Source organism: Coloeus monedula, assembly GCF_965178545.1.
Source record: "Coloeus monedula genome assembly, chromosome: 4".
In the NCBI taxonomy this organism is placed as follows: domain Eukaryota; kingdom Metazoa; phylum Chordata; class Aves; order Passeriformes; family Corvidae; genus Coloeus; species Coloeus monedula.
This window is the reverse complement of record NC_138784.1, coordinates 12,831,342-12,847,506: the sequence shown is the minus strand read 5'-3', so window position 1 is coordinate 12,847,506 and position 16,165 is coordinate 12,831,342.

Below are 16,165 nucleotides of genomic sequence, written 5' to 3'. Positions count from 1 at the left end.
CATATTTAGGGAATAATGGAAGGAGGGCTTTAAGCACCTCATCAAGGCTTTGGCCTTGCCACTTGGCCAGTGGTGGGATTGGAATGTTGTGTGGCAGGCAGCGTGTGGGGGAATAACAAGGTTGGTCCCATGCAGGACAGAGGGGCAGCAAGGAAACTGGGAGATGAAGCTCTAACAGCATCTGCCTGCCTTTGGTGCAGCTTCAGCCATGTCACTGTGTGACCACCAGCCTCACTCCATAGCTACAAATGTCCAAAAAATGAAACAGAAAAGGTCTTTATAATAATATAGCCTGTGACCAATTAAAATCATTGTTCCCAAATCATTCTGCCAACACTTATGCTATATAAAGCACCACTAAATATTTTTTAGATTGTGCCATTTAGTCTTTTTGTAGTTTCTGAAATGTTTGGGTTTTTGGTTGGTTTGGTTGTGGTTTGTTGGTGGTTTTTTTTCTTTCTGTATGCATTAACTGGTCTCCAATTCTCCTTGTCAGCTTGTTAAAGTTCTGTTTCTCTGGCCTAAATTTGGGACCTCAGAGTGCTGATACTCTTCAGTGGACCTGGGTCATCCCATCTGACATCAGCATGTCAGCTCATAGGAGGAGTAAACACGGAAATTCTCCAGTAACTCTGTGGGCCCATTGACCAGAACATACCTAATATTTGTATGATGAAATATTGTGAAAAATGCGGGTATAGTACCCATTGAAATAATATGAAATAAGAAGTTTTATGTTAATTGGAATAGGAAAAAAGTAAGGCTGATAATGATATGACTAAAGAACTAATTGGAATTAGAAGTTGTGAAGAGAAATACCAACTTGTTTAAGGAAAAAGAAGGCTTCAAACTGACAGAGAGGAGGTTTAGATTGGATATTAGGCAGAAATTCTTCCCTGTGAGGGTGCTGAGGCCCTGGCACAGGTTGCCCAGAGAAGCTGTGGATGCCTCAGAAATTACCTGATCTAATAGTAAAATGAATAACCTTCCTAGCTGGCAGCAAAGTGTTTTCATTAGAGCCTGGGCTTCCTAGCACACAGTCTTTATGGTTACTGCAGAATTTATAATTTTCCAGATAGAATTTAAAATTTACCAAAAGTCATCTGCAAGTTGTCTCCTGTATTAGTAATTCACAGTCATCAGGGGGATGTTTCCAAATAAATCAGTGTAGGTTTTAACACTTGATTGACAGGAAGACGAGAAAAAAGAAATATATATCTTATTTCTGTGCTTCAACTATGGTGTGCCATGGAGATTGTCATTTGCAATTTTGTGGAAAACAGGTGTTGTGTTAAAATTGACATTGGAAAGAATGTTGCTGGAGAAGCCACCTTGGGTGGAAACAGGCAATATTTTCCCTCTCGAGACAGTGGTAATTCTGACCTTCTCTAGTTTTCTGACAAAGCCAGTTTGGAGATAAATGGTGAAATATATGGTCTCCTCTCAAATCCCATCTCCAACCCTGGCCAGGAGTGGTGGTTTCCTCATTCCTGTGGGCAAGGAGTGCAATGAAACCTTGCAGCTCTGCTCATGATGATACAGTTGCATGATAAATACTCACGTCAGGGTTGATGTTTCTGGGAAGATGCTGGAGGAAAAGGTGTGATTTAAATTGACTGCATTGGTCTGAGGCTCTGGTGTGTACAAGGAGCAGGTAGAATTTCTTCCTTTGCATGATTTCACTCTAGTGATGGTGTCCTAGCACATAGTAATTCCCCCAAAAACTATCACAGATCCATACCAGGGCTTGCTTTGCTCTCCTCAGTTCATAGAGATTAGTTACATTATACCTAATTTAATTCTCCAAGCAAGTTCAACACATTTAAAACCTCTTCCTCTCCCTCCTCCCTGCTTAATTGTAGGTAGAAATGCCTGTGATTGGGGAGGTGAGAAATTATTTGAATTATTTAAGCAACGTAGCCATATAATTTTTTTCTCTGTCTTGTTTAAAATGATTTGAATATCTAATGGGGTGTGATTGAATGTGATTCATTTAACATGAATTTGCAGAGCAAATTGTATGAGTTTCTCAGTTCAGCAAACACTGTAATTTTCAAGGTAGTGCTGCACAAGGGGGTTGTTTAAAGGAAGGTTATTGTGCAAATACATGGTGTTTTATTATGCAAGAGAATGATGCATAGAAGCAGGGAGTCTGGAGGGTGACAAACCTTGTTCTGGGAAGGAATGCCCTCTAGCTTAAGCTTAGCCACTGTGCTTTGAAGGAGACAGTGTTCCTTGAGCCAAATAGGGAGCAAAGCGAAGAGCAGGAGTCCACAGCTGAGATATCAGGGCATTGGGCTGAGAAAGGGATGGTGGCTCCCACAGTTGTTTCTGGATTTCAGCCACTGGGCAAAATACCTCCACAGTATCTCACAGGATCATGTTTTAAAAGTCTGCTCAGTGCATTGGAAGGACCCAGGTACCTGCCTTTAGGAGAATGTGCTGAAGTGTGGCTCTAAAGCGGGCATTGGCATCTTCCTGCAGGCCTGATGGAGTAAGGTCCAGTAACCCAACAAAATTTTGGTCAGGTTCCTGTTTCCCACTTGTCTCCCAGAGTGTCTCCATCTCAGTGATACATACTGACAATGGAGCAGAGGCTGAGAAGTGCAGAATTCTGGAGCACGAGAGAGAAATCTCTCTGGAAGGCTTGAAAACCCTGGGCATTTCGAAATAGAATTTGCACTGCTCCTTGCTAGTGGAAAATGGGGTAGCTCTGTTCTTAAAAAGGAAGCTGGATATTCCACTGAGGGGGAGATACAAATTCTCATAGACATCCTGACTGCATCTATATTAGAAAATGAAATGTGCCCAGGACCATTCCCTGGCACTGAGGCCAGCTGGCAGGAGACAGGCTGTGCTCCTGCTGCCAGAGGCTCCCTCTGAAACAAGGTGTTCGGCACTCAGCCTACTGGGCTCCCTTCCTGGCCTCTGCTCATTCCCACATCGTGCCTAGGAAGTACTTTGGGAGAGAGTGCTTGGGTACAGACTTACCAGCATGGCCAGGAGCCTTTGATTGTGATTAACTTCCTGGGAACAGTTCCCTCAAACTCTTGAGGTGGCAAGTGTAGATACAGCCCTGTTCTGATGCCTCTTGCCCTCAGGCAATTTTTGGGGTATCTTAAAAGCTTTACACATTTCCCCCTGTTGGCACATTCTTAAACAATAATCAGCCTCTATTCACTGAGCACAGTTATTCCTGCCAAAATCTGTTCTCATCTAATTCTGCTTCCACCTGCACTCATCTATATGCAACTCTACTAAAAATCACCACACTCTTCCAGCTGCACACAGAGGAGCACAAGTGGATCTGACAGTGAGAGGGGGATACTGTTTCTTTGGGTTTTGGCTGATTTTCCTGATTTTCCTAGCCCGGCCCTAGTGTAGGCTGTGCCTTGCATTTCAGTCACTGCATTTTCTAACTGCTTAGAATTCCAGTTGAGGCCCTGGTGGCTGAGTACATCCCCTGGTCTTGCTATCCAGCAGGATGCACCATGAAATAACTTGAAATTAAAAGAAAAAACTATAAAAAAATAAGGAAGGAGTGGGGACACACTGCATTCTAGTGCTGAAGAAACCACGGACCACCCAGCACAGGCAGGAAGTGGACCAGGACTAGAATTCTTCTGTGGCTTCAAGGTGAGCCTACATGCCAGGGGTCCCCAGGGACTGGAACATGAGCTAAATTCAGTCAGAGGGAGAAGAAAGGGTGCATGTCTAGAAGTAAACTTCCATTTAAAATCTCTCCTGTAATCCATGGGTCTTGGCAGCTCTAACTACAGTAGTTTAAGATGTTGATGCTGTCAACCACTCCAAGAGGGGGGTGAGAAGTAAGTCCCTCTGAAGGGACCACTAAGGACAGGTGAACCTATTGATGGGATTTTTCCTTCAGCAGATGAGTGGGCACATGGTTTAGTGTGGGTGTCATACAGAAAAGACCACCAGAACTGTGGAGTTTGGAATGCTGAGGTGCACCACCTGGGAAAAAGTGATGGAACTTTTTGTGTCAGGGTATCACTCCTTGAGGTCTGTTTCAATAAGTAAGGCTGAAAATGCTGCTTATTGTATTAATGAGTTAATATTTAGAGGCAGGACACATAGTGAAAATGCACATGTAGAAAACATGAAGATTTGCAAGAAAGCAAAAGTGTTAATTCAGGTGCCAAACACATCTTGGAGGTGAGCAGATGCAATCATCATCAGAGCCAGTAAGGGGAGGAGGGCTTTCTAATTATTTCCCCGAGGGAGAGCAGTTGTAAAGTCATTTTTGCAGCATTCATGGAAATGTATATTTAAAATATTTCAGGAGCACGCCTTGCACTCTGTTCACTCTGTAGCTGCAGATTAGTCCTACTGAAGTCAACTGGATTCCATTCTAGGAATCCTGCTCAGATAGACTTGAGCTCTGCAGTCATATCCTTTGTTTTGCTAGACTCCTGGCAGCCCAAATTAAATGGAGATCTCTCTTAACAGTGAGGGAATGCTGACAGTATGTGCTGTGGGCACGGTGTGGAAACAACATCACTTCTTGCCTGGACTCAGCGTGGCCAAATGGCAACACGGCATGTCTCGGCTGCACTCTTCTCTCAGGCAAGGCAGGTGATGCTGGGGAGGGGTGTGAAGGGCCCGAATTTGGAAGAGAAAATAATCAGAGGCTGATGACTGGAAAAAAATGCTCAAGCCAAAATGCTTTCTCCCCAGGGAAGCTGTCCCACAGTCAGATGCAGTGTTGTTTAGCTGTCTGGATTTCATTCCAGGACTGCACATAGCTCTTAAGGTCCTGCCTGGGACTTTTTTTTTTCTGCTGTTGGGTAGCAAACCCAAACAAACAGGAAATCAGGCCTGAACAGGAATCTCACATATCATCCATGTCTCATCCCTGTAAAACCCATGCTCATTCCTTTGTCTGATTTTCTAATTGAATTGTCATGGGTGTAAAATCACATTGTAAAATTTCCTCCTCTCGTTTGCAGAGAGCCCAGAGGCAGGAGCCAGTGTAACATACTTTGAATTTGTTTTCCTTTTTAGAAGGGGCTTGCATTTTGGACTTTTTTTTTCCCAGGCTAATGTACATCTGATGTCAGGCTCCCCAGATGAGAATGGTTAGACTGGTGTTGACATTTTTAGAAATATGTGCAAATGGAAAAATATCCTGGGAGTGCTGCCCATGGCTGATTTTGTAAAGTTTTAGTCTCTGTTGTATAGGAAGCATGAGCCAGGTACCTGTACTGAGAAGAAGCCTTACTCATAAAGTGTCTTACTCAGGTGTGTGCCAGACATGCCTTCTCAATTTAGGGAGAGGGCAGGAGTGAATTTCAGCAGGCTGTGACTCAACCAGGCAATATTCAATTCCCCTTTCTGATCAGATGACAAACAGCCATTTAGCATCTTTTCCAAAGGGAGGAACAGCGACAGGAAAAGTTCTTGGCAAAAAGTGGATTTTCCAAGGTTTAACTGTGAAGGTAACAAAGTGGTGCAGACAAATCTGCCTGCCCTGTGGCTGTTCCTTCCAGTTTGGTGCTGACATGACTGGGACAAGACATAGCATAGATCTGAGCCTGTTTGCAGTGAACCAAACCTGCAGCTTTCTAATTCCTGGCGAGGTGGTGGAATTTGGAGGATTGAGTGCAGCTGATTCGCGGTTCTGTGAATGTCAGCAATTTTTATAGGATCTGTGGGGGGCTCGTGTTTGCTGCCTCGTCAGAGCAAATGCCTTGTTAGCAGATCGCAGGCTCACACTGAGCGAGCAGCGGGTGGCACAGGGGTTCAGCCAGCGCAGGACGTGCTCTGAGGGTGCAGCATGGCAACAGACCGGCTCTGTCTCTAGCCAGGGCTACAGGCAGCCCCCGCTGAGTTGCTGGCTCTGGATCTCGGTAGGAGCCTGGAGCTGGTGCTTTTCACTGAGGCCAGGCAGCGCTCAGGGAGTGGCAGGGTCCTGCAGCTCCAGCAGAGTCCGTGCTGAGCCTGCCCTGCTGCCCGGGAGCCTCTTGGCATGGGGAAGATCAAGATGTGCTGAGCTGGCCCTGGCTCGGTGCTCCACAGAGCCAGCAAGGCTCTCCTCCAGCTTTGGTGGGCACATCAGCCATCCCTGGACAGTGGCAGGGCAATTTTGTGCACACCATCCTTCACCCATCCCTCTCTCTCTTCTGCAGGCTCAGCAGGCTCTGCCTCATCATCATCTCCCTCCCAGCTTCTGTACTCCAGGCCGAGTGGGTGTGGCTGTGCCCAGTGCTCCCTATTGAACAGGGCCAGTCCTCTTCAACGTATTTATCAGCCACCTGGATGCAGGAGTTGGATGCACCTTCAGCAGGGTTGCTGGTGATGCTAGTACGTGCCATGGAGCACATGTTCTGGTGTTGGCAGGGCTCGCAGGGCTGGCTCATGTTGGGGATGATTCCCCACACAGGGATGCCGTGGCCTTAGCAGAAAGTTTAGGTACAGCTATTTTCACACGTGGTTGGCTCTGGGGAGCACCACAGAAACAGGTTTATATCAGCTCTGCAGACAGCAGTGGACTGAGCTGGGTTCAGTCTGGAGAAGGGTTTGGTGTTTTTTTAGTCACTCTTTTGTCCATCAGTAATTTTTGAACTTGTTAGCCATTTCCAACCGAATTTGGCCAAAGGACACTGGCCTTGAAGAAGATAACTTATTTTTACAGCTTTTGGAAAGGTAGCTGGCTGCGTGGGGGAAAGAAAGACTGGAATTAAAACTGCTTCTGTTTAGGCAAAAGCTGCGGCATGAGCTGTCCTAAGCTGTCGCTGTATCAACACAGGAGAGACCGTGGTATGTTCCAGACTTCTCTGAAGTGCTGCAGATGCTGATTAGATGGGATTTACAGGATAACAGCAAGAAGCAGAGCTGTGCTTAGAAATAAGGCAAACAGTGCCTTGCATCTTGAGGCAGATCTTCCTTCCTTCCTTCCTTCCTTCCTTCCTTCCTTCCTTCCTTCCTTCCTTCCTTCCTTCCTTCCTTCCTTCCTTCCTTCCTTCCTTCCTTCCTTCCTTCCTTCCTTCCTTCCTTCCTTCCTTCCTTCCGAATTCCTTCCTTCCTTCCGAATTCCTTCCTTCCTTCCTTCCGAATTCCTTCCTTCCTTCCGAATTCCAAATTCCTTCCGAATTCCTTCCGAATTCCTTCCTTCCGAATTCCGAATTCCTTCCTTCCGTACGAATTCCTTCCTTCCGAATTCCTTCCTTCCTTCCAAATTCCTTCTGAATTCCTTCCTTCCTTCCTTCCTTCCTTCCTGCCTTCCTGCCTTCCTTCCTCCCTGCCTTCCTCCCTGCCTTCCTGCCTTCCTGCCTTCTTGCCTGCCTGCCTGCCTGCCTGCCTGCCTTCATCCCTCCCTCCCTCGTTGAGGAGAGAAAACCTTGAGTTTAAAGCTCGTATCCTTTTCTGTTGCACTGCACTGGTGATGTTGGAGAGGCAGCAGGACGAGAGGGAACGCTTTAGAAGGGAATAGTTTACAAGAAGAATGGATCTTTACTATTGGACTTTAAATAGACTGGGTTTAAGTCCTCCTTTAGGAAACCTGCACAGGATCAGTACTGTCTGCAGCTCCTTTACCTCCTGGAGCTGAGAAATACCTAATTTTATTTGCTTTTCAAGGCATGAGACACTGCAAAAGAGTTGGTTGATTCTTCCCTACCCAATTTCCATACACATTATGCCCACTGGTGGCTTTTACTGTAGGACTTCTGGACTGAATTGAGAATGGACAGGAAGGAAAGCAAAGCATTATCACTATGCCATGTTAAGACTGGAACTGAAAAGCAGGAGTGAGCTCTAGATAACTTTCCCAGATCCCACAGTGCTGGGCTGCAGAAGAGTAGGGCCCATGTCCTGATGGGGAGGCCAATACCTTAACCTTAAGGACCATGTGGCCACACTTTATGCCCACATATTTCATAGACATAAGCTAACATGAAACTGTAAAGTTGTTTACCATCATGTGTATCACTCTGGTCGCCAGACTTTACCCTTCTGTCTAGCCAATGCAATCAGTTTTGCTTACATTCTTAGACTGTGCTCATCACTGATTCTCTGGATGAGGCCCTTTCAATGATGCCATCTAAAATGTGGCTCGTAGCCCATGTGGATTGGCTCTCTGTGAGCTGCAAGGCAGCTGAAAGTTTGAAAAAGAAAATATAGGTACATATCTATTAGCAATGTGTGATTTCTGAGAAGAAAGTACATTTCAGACCTGCCCTTTGTCCTCAAAACTTTGGCCCTGTCAAGATAGAAGTGTTACTTCCTGGTCCATTATGGTGGGAGAGTTTGCTGTGCTTGAGGAAAAAGTACCACTTGTTGTAACTATCGACCTGGGGCTCTGAGCTGATGGTTTTTCATACCTTGGGCCTTGTTTCTTCAGGGTTCAAATCTAGGACCAGTCCTGTTCAATTATTTATCAACAAGCTGGATGCAGGAGTCGAAGATGCCACGAGAAATTTGCTGGTGACACCAAACTGGGAGGTGCTGTTGACTCTCTTCAGGGCCTTAGAGGCCTTGGTAGGTTGGAGCATTGGGCTGTGAGCCATGGGGTGAAATTTAACAACAACAAATGCTGGATTCTGCACCTGGAACAGAGGAATGCTGGGCACAATATACACTGGGAGAGGAGTGCTCAGAGAGTTGGGCCTTTCCAACTGAAAATACTCTATTTTTCGGTTCTATTTTCTAAAGTTACACATCACCCTGGAGAGAGGGCAGTCATGCTTGATTGGTTCACAGAGAGGCAGATCTGGGTGAGGATCAGAAGGCATTTGATGTGCTGCCATTGTTAAGAAAGGCTGCAGAATTTTGTCATCGATGCAGTGATGGATTTTTGTTGAAATGTGTTCAAAACCGATGATGAAATGCTTGCCAGACCAGCCACTTAAAACACTTTTAACTTTATACCATGCAGAGCACACAGTATCTCTACCAAACCAGTGGTGAGCAGGAAGAACCTCCTGTTTGAAATCTGATTTTTACATTAACCTTATGATGCTGTGAAGTCTGACTCATGGTTGTTGAACACTCAGACTGTGCTTCTCTCTCTAAAAGCAACCTTATTTTGAAAGGTAAGAAATGCTGCAGAAGAGGGGCAGAGGCCCAGACATCCTCACCTTGAAGCCTGTCATGGCTTTCAGGGTCTAGAAAAATCTTCAGTGAAAGTCTTGTACGTGCTTAATTTTCCCTTTATGGTCTTTTACCACAGTAAAATAAATGTAGCAGCCTGCTGCAAAACAAATGGGATGTAATCTGCCATTTTTTCTCTTGACCATTTTGAAATAGTCTGTTCAAATGGCCAAAGAACAGCGTGCAGGCAGTTCGTGAAATCATTTTGCATGAAGGGATTTCAAAAAGCTTCCCCAAAAGCTACCTACAAGTTATTAACTCACATTTGGGGACCATCTGCCCAGTGGCTTTTCAAAATAATGCTATAAGCACACAGGCTAAAAGCAAGAAATATCTTACAAAAGCATATTTTCCAGAAAGGAAAAAAAAAAAAGAAAAGAGAAAAAAGAAAGGGAAAATTCCCCAATAATTGAGCCTTACCTTTTGTTGTACCCTAGGTGATAAATCAAAAGGTATTTGGGAACAGAAGTATATCTGGGGCATTGCCACAACACATGTATGTTCTGAGAATCATCTTGCAGTTTCTGTTGCAGATTTTTGGCCTATTTTGCTCCAGCTACATTTGTTTGGGGAAAAGGCAGTGCATGTAACAGGGACAGTACTGTGGCTCTTCAGATTTTACAGGCAAGAATTTACAGCAAGTTTTCTTCTGTAGAGCTGCCCAGAGATTGGAAAGAGGTTTTTTTCCTAAAGCTTCATGGCTTCACCTACGTGGGAACACTTGGGAAGCGTAATCTGAATGGATATTAGAAAAAATTAGTTCTTGATTACGATGACTCAAAATGTTGCACACTCCTTTGTGGATAATCACATTTGGAGTAAGGGTAGGCCTGACTTATGTGTAACTGAGTCCACTTGGGAATACTAAAACAAATTTCATCTTTATTATTTGAAAGGAGAATGGCTGTGCAGGGACTACCCAGGACACAGATGGCTTTTTCCTAGGTAGACAATCCCCATTGTTAAAAGTCATCTCAGAAGTCAGGGGGGACACTGAAGTTATTGCAAACAGAGATGCCACCTCCATAATTTGCTGTACACAAAGGGAACACTTCAACAAGGTGCTGAGCAACATTTTTTTGATGCATTCCTTTTATCCTGTGTGGGTGTTGAGGGCCATCAGTATCACCCATGCTGAAGTACAGGTGGCATGGAGGGTGACCTGTGCTGCTCAGTACCAGTTATGTCATAGCTGTTACCAAATTTCATAGGCATTGAATGAAGAGTAACTTAATCCTATAAGAGATACAAAACCTGTACCATTCTTAGCTGCAGAGCACTAACCCCTAGGATCAGTCCAGGGTGGGGATGATAAAGAGCCATACAAAAAGGCTGAGAGAACTGGGATTGTTCAGCCTGGAGAAGAGAAGGCTTTGGGGTGACCTCATTGTGGCCTTGCAGTGCCTGAAGGGAGCCCACAGGAAAGATGGAGAGAGACTCTTGACAAAGGCCTGGAGTGACAGGACAAGGGGCAATGGCTTCACGCTGACAGAGAGCAGATTTAGATTGGATATTGGGAAGAAATTTTTCCCTGTGAGGGTGGGGAGGCCCTGGCACAGGTTTCCCAGAGAAGCTGTGGCTGCCCCATCCCTGGCAGTGTCCAAGGCCAGGTTGGATGGGGCTCAGAGCAAGCTGGGATAGTGGAAGGCATCCCTGCCCATGGCAGGGGGTGGGACTGGATGATCTTTAAAGTCCCTTCCAACACAAACCATTCCATGATTCTAAGACTGGAATTTGGACCAGAGAGATGCCCACTCCACCCTTACCTGATTCAAATTATATTTGGATTCTGAAGACCTGTTGTGCTGTAGAATTGAATGGATATTTTGCAACTGGCTTCAGCAGACAGAAAGAGCATGAAATAGCACTGCTGCTGTTTTTGGTAAACTTTCCCACTGCTAGTTGGATGGAGTAAGGGTCGGTCTCAGCTGTGTTTTGAACTAGTGGCAAGAATCACTTTGGAAAAGGAGCGGGATGAGGCAATTATTCCTCACTGTCAGCTTGGAGCCTAAATTACGAATCAGTCTGTTTCTGTGGTCTCTTATATAAGGCTGGGTGTCACTGTCAGTCCATAATGCTTAAGCTGGAAAAAATGGAGCTGGAGAAGGTAGGAACAATTCAAGGCAAATGGGACTTTTGGACTCCCCCTAAGAAAACTTAACTGAGGGGTTGCAAGTGCTGAACTGATGTGTAAAGACCTTGCCAAATTAGTACTTACTATTTGAAAAGATAGCTGGAATAGCAATCTATTCCATGATTTTATCTTCTGTAGTTTAGAATCTGGATATTCCCTTCAGTGTCCTGGCCCTTTGGAATCCAGTTAAGTTTTTGGCTTCTCTGATTACCTGTGTCACTCAGTTCCATAGCCTAATTACATCTTGTGTTTAAAAGTAATTCCTTTCCCCTGCTTTTAAATTTTCTGCTGTGGATCATTCACACATCTCCTGTAAGGCTTCCTATTCAGTTTTAAACTCCAGCACCTAAAGCTGGATCCTAAAATGGGCTGATCCACAGATTACTGTAAAGATGATATTTTCACTCTCTTTTACTCATGCACCCTGTCACCATTACAGCTTTGGCTGCACCCTGTGTAGTGAACACAAGCCTTCACTTTGCAGGTAGTGAAACTTCACTGCTGGTCTCTCACAGGTAGAATTTAGAGCACTGACCTGAAGTGGTGGCAGCCAGGTCTCTTGAATATTCATTGTTGGTTAAGTGTCAGGCTGATTCAGATTTAATCTGGGCTGGCTTCTCGTTAACCAGCATCACTACAAATACCCAGAACATGTTTTTTCAGAAGACAAACATTTAGATCTCTGTGATACATGTGAGGATTTTTTCTTACACGTTATGCAGCTGCAAGTTTTATTGGCCATTTTGCTGTGTGTTCACCCAGCTTTTTCCTCTTTCTCTGAAGGATCTCAACATTCTTTTTGTCCCAGCTACTCTAAATGAATTGAGCATTTGCAGGCTACTCTGTCTCATTTCTATTTTTCCAAAGAAAATTTAGATAGTCAGTCGAACACAACTGCCAGGGAGCCTTGCCTGGTCTTCTCCCACGATTGCACCAAGTGTGTCACTCACTGAGAGGGGACATTCAGCCTTTCTTGAAGCAGGTGCAGGCTTCACAGGAAGAAATCCCTTTCGGTACCTGAAGGGATAAAGGTGCAGAGGAATTTTTTACAAATGGAGTGACAGGACAAGGGGGAATGGCTTCACCCTGACAGAGAGCAGGTTTACGTTGGATATTAGGAAGAAATTCTTCCCTCTGAGGGTGGTGAGGCCCTGGCCCAGTTGCCCAGAGGAGTTGTGGCTGCCCCCATGCCCTCTCCTGAAACATCTTTGCTCCTTTTCAGTTTGTGAATGGCTTAGTTCTTCATACAACCACCAGAGTCATTAGCAAGACTGCCTCACCAAGCTGCCCTGTTAGTTCTGACAGCCTCCATGAGTCAGAGCAACACCTCCCACAAGCTCGAGCAACACCTGTGGAAGTCACACACTGTCAGACTCAACACTGCCTTGTGCCAGCCTCAATTTGCCTTTGTCATAGGCAAACCTGACCTGATGCTGCATTTTATGAGGGGAGTTGCTGTTGTTTCAGTAAAGCCTGTGTTTTTCTGATGGGAAGTTGCTCCTGGGCTACATTCCCAGTTCACAGTCTGTGCCCACAGAGCCTGTGTAGGAGCAGGAACAGAGGAAAGGCAGTGCCACAGAAAGATTGCTCTCATACTGCTGAATGTATCAAGGCTGATCTAATTAAGCTGGAGATGAAAGACTTAATCCAGGCCTTGCCATGGCAGCCAAAGGGTGCACTTTGGGTAATTGCCAGTGTCTGGCTTAAAAACAGTTAAGTCACAGTCCTGATGCAGTGGAAGACACTTGGTGTGGTGCCATTGACTTGGTGGGGGTCAGAACTGAGCTCAGGGCTCAGTTTAGACATTTTGGACAGCACGGTTCAAGTAGAGGATACTGATCTCTGCCAAGAACTTAAAACTGAATCCAGCCCCCACAGAATTGGGTGGTTCCTTAGGAAAGTTTGTTAGGCTTGTCAGTATTGACACTGGATTTCTGATGTATGTTTGCTGAATTACTCTTTCGATAAAACCCCTTATTAAGCAAGTCTGCTCTCCACCTGGTGCTGATCTGACTGAAAATACAGCAAGATTGGCAACTCATTAATTCATGGACAGGATAAGTATAAAATTTGCATAAATCAGTTAATACTAGAAAGTACAAGACTTGTAGTTTCTTAAAAAAGCAAACTTTGAACCTTTCCTCTTAGGACAGAAACTCTTTGTGAGATGGAGAAATATCTCACACGTTTCTCGTGCCGAAAGATCAAGTAGTGATGTTTGGGTTTTTCAGATTCCTTTCCCATTAATTCTTGTTCCAAATATAGAACTGTATTTGTCTTGAAACTGGTGACACTTCACGTTCAAGGCAAAATTCCTGCTCTTTAATGATGTGGTTTTATTTTTAAGGCTTTAATCTTACATCAGTGATTTTAAGTGCTTTTCAGTGATGCTCTGAGCGAGGAACTGCCATCCTTCTTTGCTGTTTTCAGTGCCAGATGACATTTTTATCCAATGGTAGGCATCCATTTGCCATGAAGACTGAGTTCCAGGGAATGCAGTGTACAGACATGAGGCAATTTTGATCATTGCTCTCTGGAAATTACAGTGGTTATATACATTTCAGTATTTAGTTTGCCTTCTGGATTGCATCTCTGTCTTCTGAGTCACTAGAAGAAAATCACACTAGGTGGTTTTTCTTTTTCTGGAATATTTAAAATCTTGCGTAAAATGAACCACCCTGCTCCAGCTTGTAGGAAGGCCTCCTCCTCAGCCTCTTCTGGAAGTTACTATCTGTGAGAGGTGGCAAAGGGCTCATCTCCCATGTGATTGACGAAACCTTTGCCAGAGAACTCTGGATTGAATCAGGAACACTTCCATGAAAAATGTATCTTCCAAGCACCTAACAATCCTCCAGAAAAAAAACAGTTCAAGGACAAAGTCCCTCGCTTTGCTCTATCCAATGTTCCAGCTGACCACAAAAGTGTCCCTGCATCTTCCTTTCCTTTTGTTTGGAGGAGGGGAGTGGGAGGAAGTGCAGAGAACAACTCAGTGTGAAAGGAAAGCTGCTCTTTGCAAGTCATTTCCTGACTGTTCTGAGTGATTGCTTTCACTGAATCCTTAGGGCTGGAAGGGGCCTCTGGAGATCATCCATTCCAACCCCCCTGCCCAGGCACGGTCACCTGGAGCAGGTGACAGAGGAACACCCACCTGGATGGTGGGTTTGGAATGTTTCCAGGTGGGTTTAGAACGTCTCCAGAGGGAGACTCCATGCCCTCCCTGGGCAGCTGTTCCAGTGCTCTGCCACCCTCAATGGAAAGAAGTTCTTCATCATGTTGAGGGGAAACTTCTTGTGTTTCGTTTACGGCCATTGCTCCTCGTCCTGTCGCTGGGCACCACTGAAGAGGGCCTGTCACCACCCTCTTGGCACCCTCTTTGAGATATTTTTATGTCCTTTCCTGACCTTTTGTGCACCTCAGGTGATAAGACAGAGTTGAAAGGTAAGATATGGAAAGGGTTCCTCTTGATTCTTAGAGTCCACTTAGAACAGCTGCAGGCAAAGACAGGTTCAGAGCAGGAGATTGCAGCTCAGGACAAACCTTACTCTAAAGGACTGCTGACAGGTGTTTGACAGCAAAAACTTGTTTAACTCAGTAGTACCAAGAGCCTCTCTGTTAAATAGAAAGCTCACAGCAGGACACTGCTGCATTAACAAGATTTTCTCTGGCTGCTCCAATTCCCTTTAGGTTTTTTTTATTATTTTTTTTCAGTAATCGTCTTTCAAACTGCAGCAGCATTTGTTGTCCTGAGGTGCTGACTCCAGTGGAAGAGATTTTAGTGGAAGCTTCTCCTGCAGTGTGCACAGGCTTCATTTCAGGTCAGCAATCACATCCTCCTCAGCCTCTCCTGGGGCTCTTGCATTGATCATCCTCCAGCTGCAGGAATTGTCTGAGAGGAAGGGCATGACTGTTGTGTTGAAATCACATTTCTAGACTGAGGGTGGACTGAGGGAAGCTTCTGCCCTTTGGATTCAGGGGAGACCTGACATTTGGATGTGGCGTGGATGTGCAAGCCATCAGCCTTCCTGCTCCATCATGCACATCTGCCCCCCTCCAGGCAGCCAGTTATGTTGGGAAGGCAAAAGAGGAGAGGGCAGAGCATGTGACGGGTGGCTTGAGCTGGTGTTTGGGTTCTGAGCGACAAAGTCTCTGCTGGATGAGGTTGTTTCACCAACAAAAGGCTCATTGACTGCTCTGAGTCATCATCAGCAGTCCATGTGAAGGACTTGAGTTGATGTGACCCGAGTAGGAAGTTTGACCCAGGGCAAATCTGGAGAATAAAACATCCACAAAAATAAAACATGCTTTGTGTTTTCCAGTGTTACCTGGAGAGCCAGATGGGAGCAAAAAGAAAAAGCAGGAGGCCAGAGTATCTAAAAGGTTGTGAGAAAGGGCTATTTGACATCCTTTGCTACGTTTGCCTGTGAAAGCTGGAATAACACAAATGATCCTGCTAAACTGACTCCAGAACCAAGCTGACTCCTACCTGCCTCCTCAGCAAAAAAGGGGATTACTTTGGCTAGACACACTCTGAGGTCCCGGAGAGCCCATTGCTTCACTACCTGCATGAGGGGAATCCTGCTACTGAGTTAGGATTTTTTTCCCCCCTTCCCGAGATAAACACCTTTTTTTGGCAAGATGTAAACATTCTGTGGACAAAGCTTCTCTGACACCTTTCAATGAAGTTCATTTTTGAAAGTGGCAGGGCAAAAAAGGAGGAAATGTCTTCTAGAGTGAGATTTAGAGGTCATTTTCTGGTATGATTTTTTTTTTTTTGAAGGGTGATATGGTGTCCAGTTGCTGCCTAAAGTACTCCCTCTAGCCCAGGGAATATTTGTTTGTTCATATAAAGAGTGAACCTTCTGTGCTTTTGGCTGCTGACTGGTTAGAAAATGCCCTCAGGAAGATGGAGATGGAAGTTCA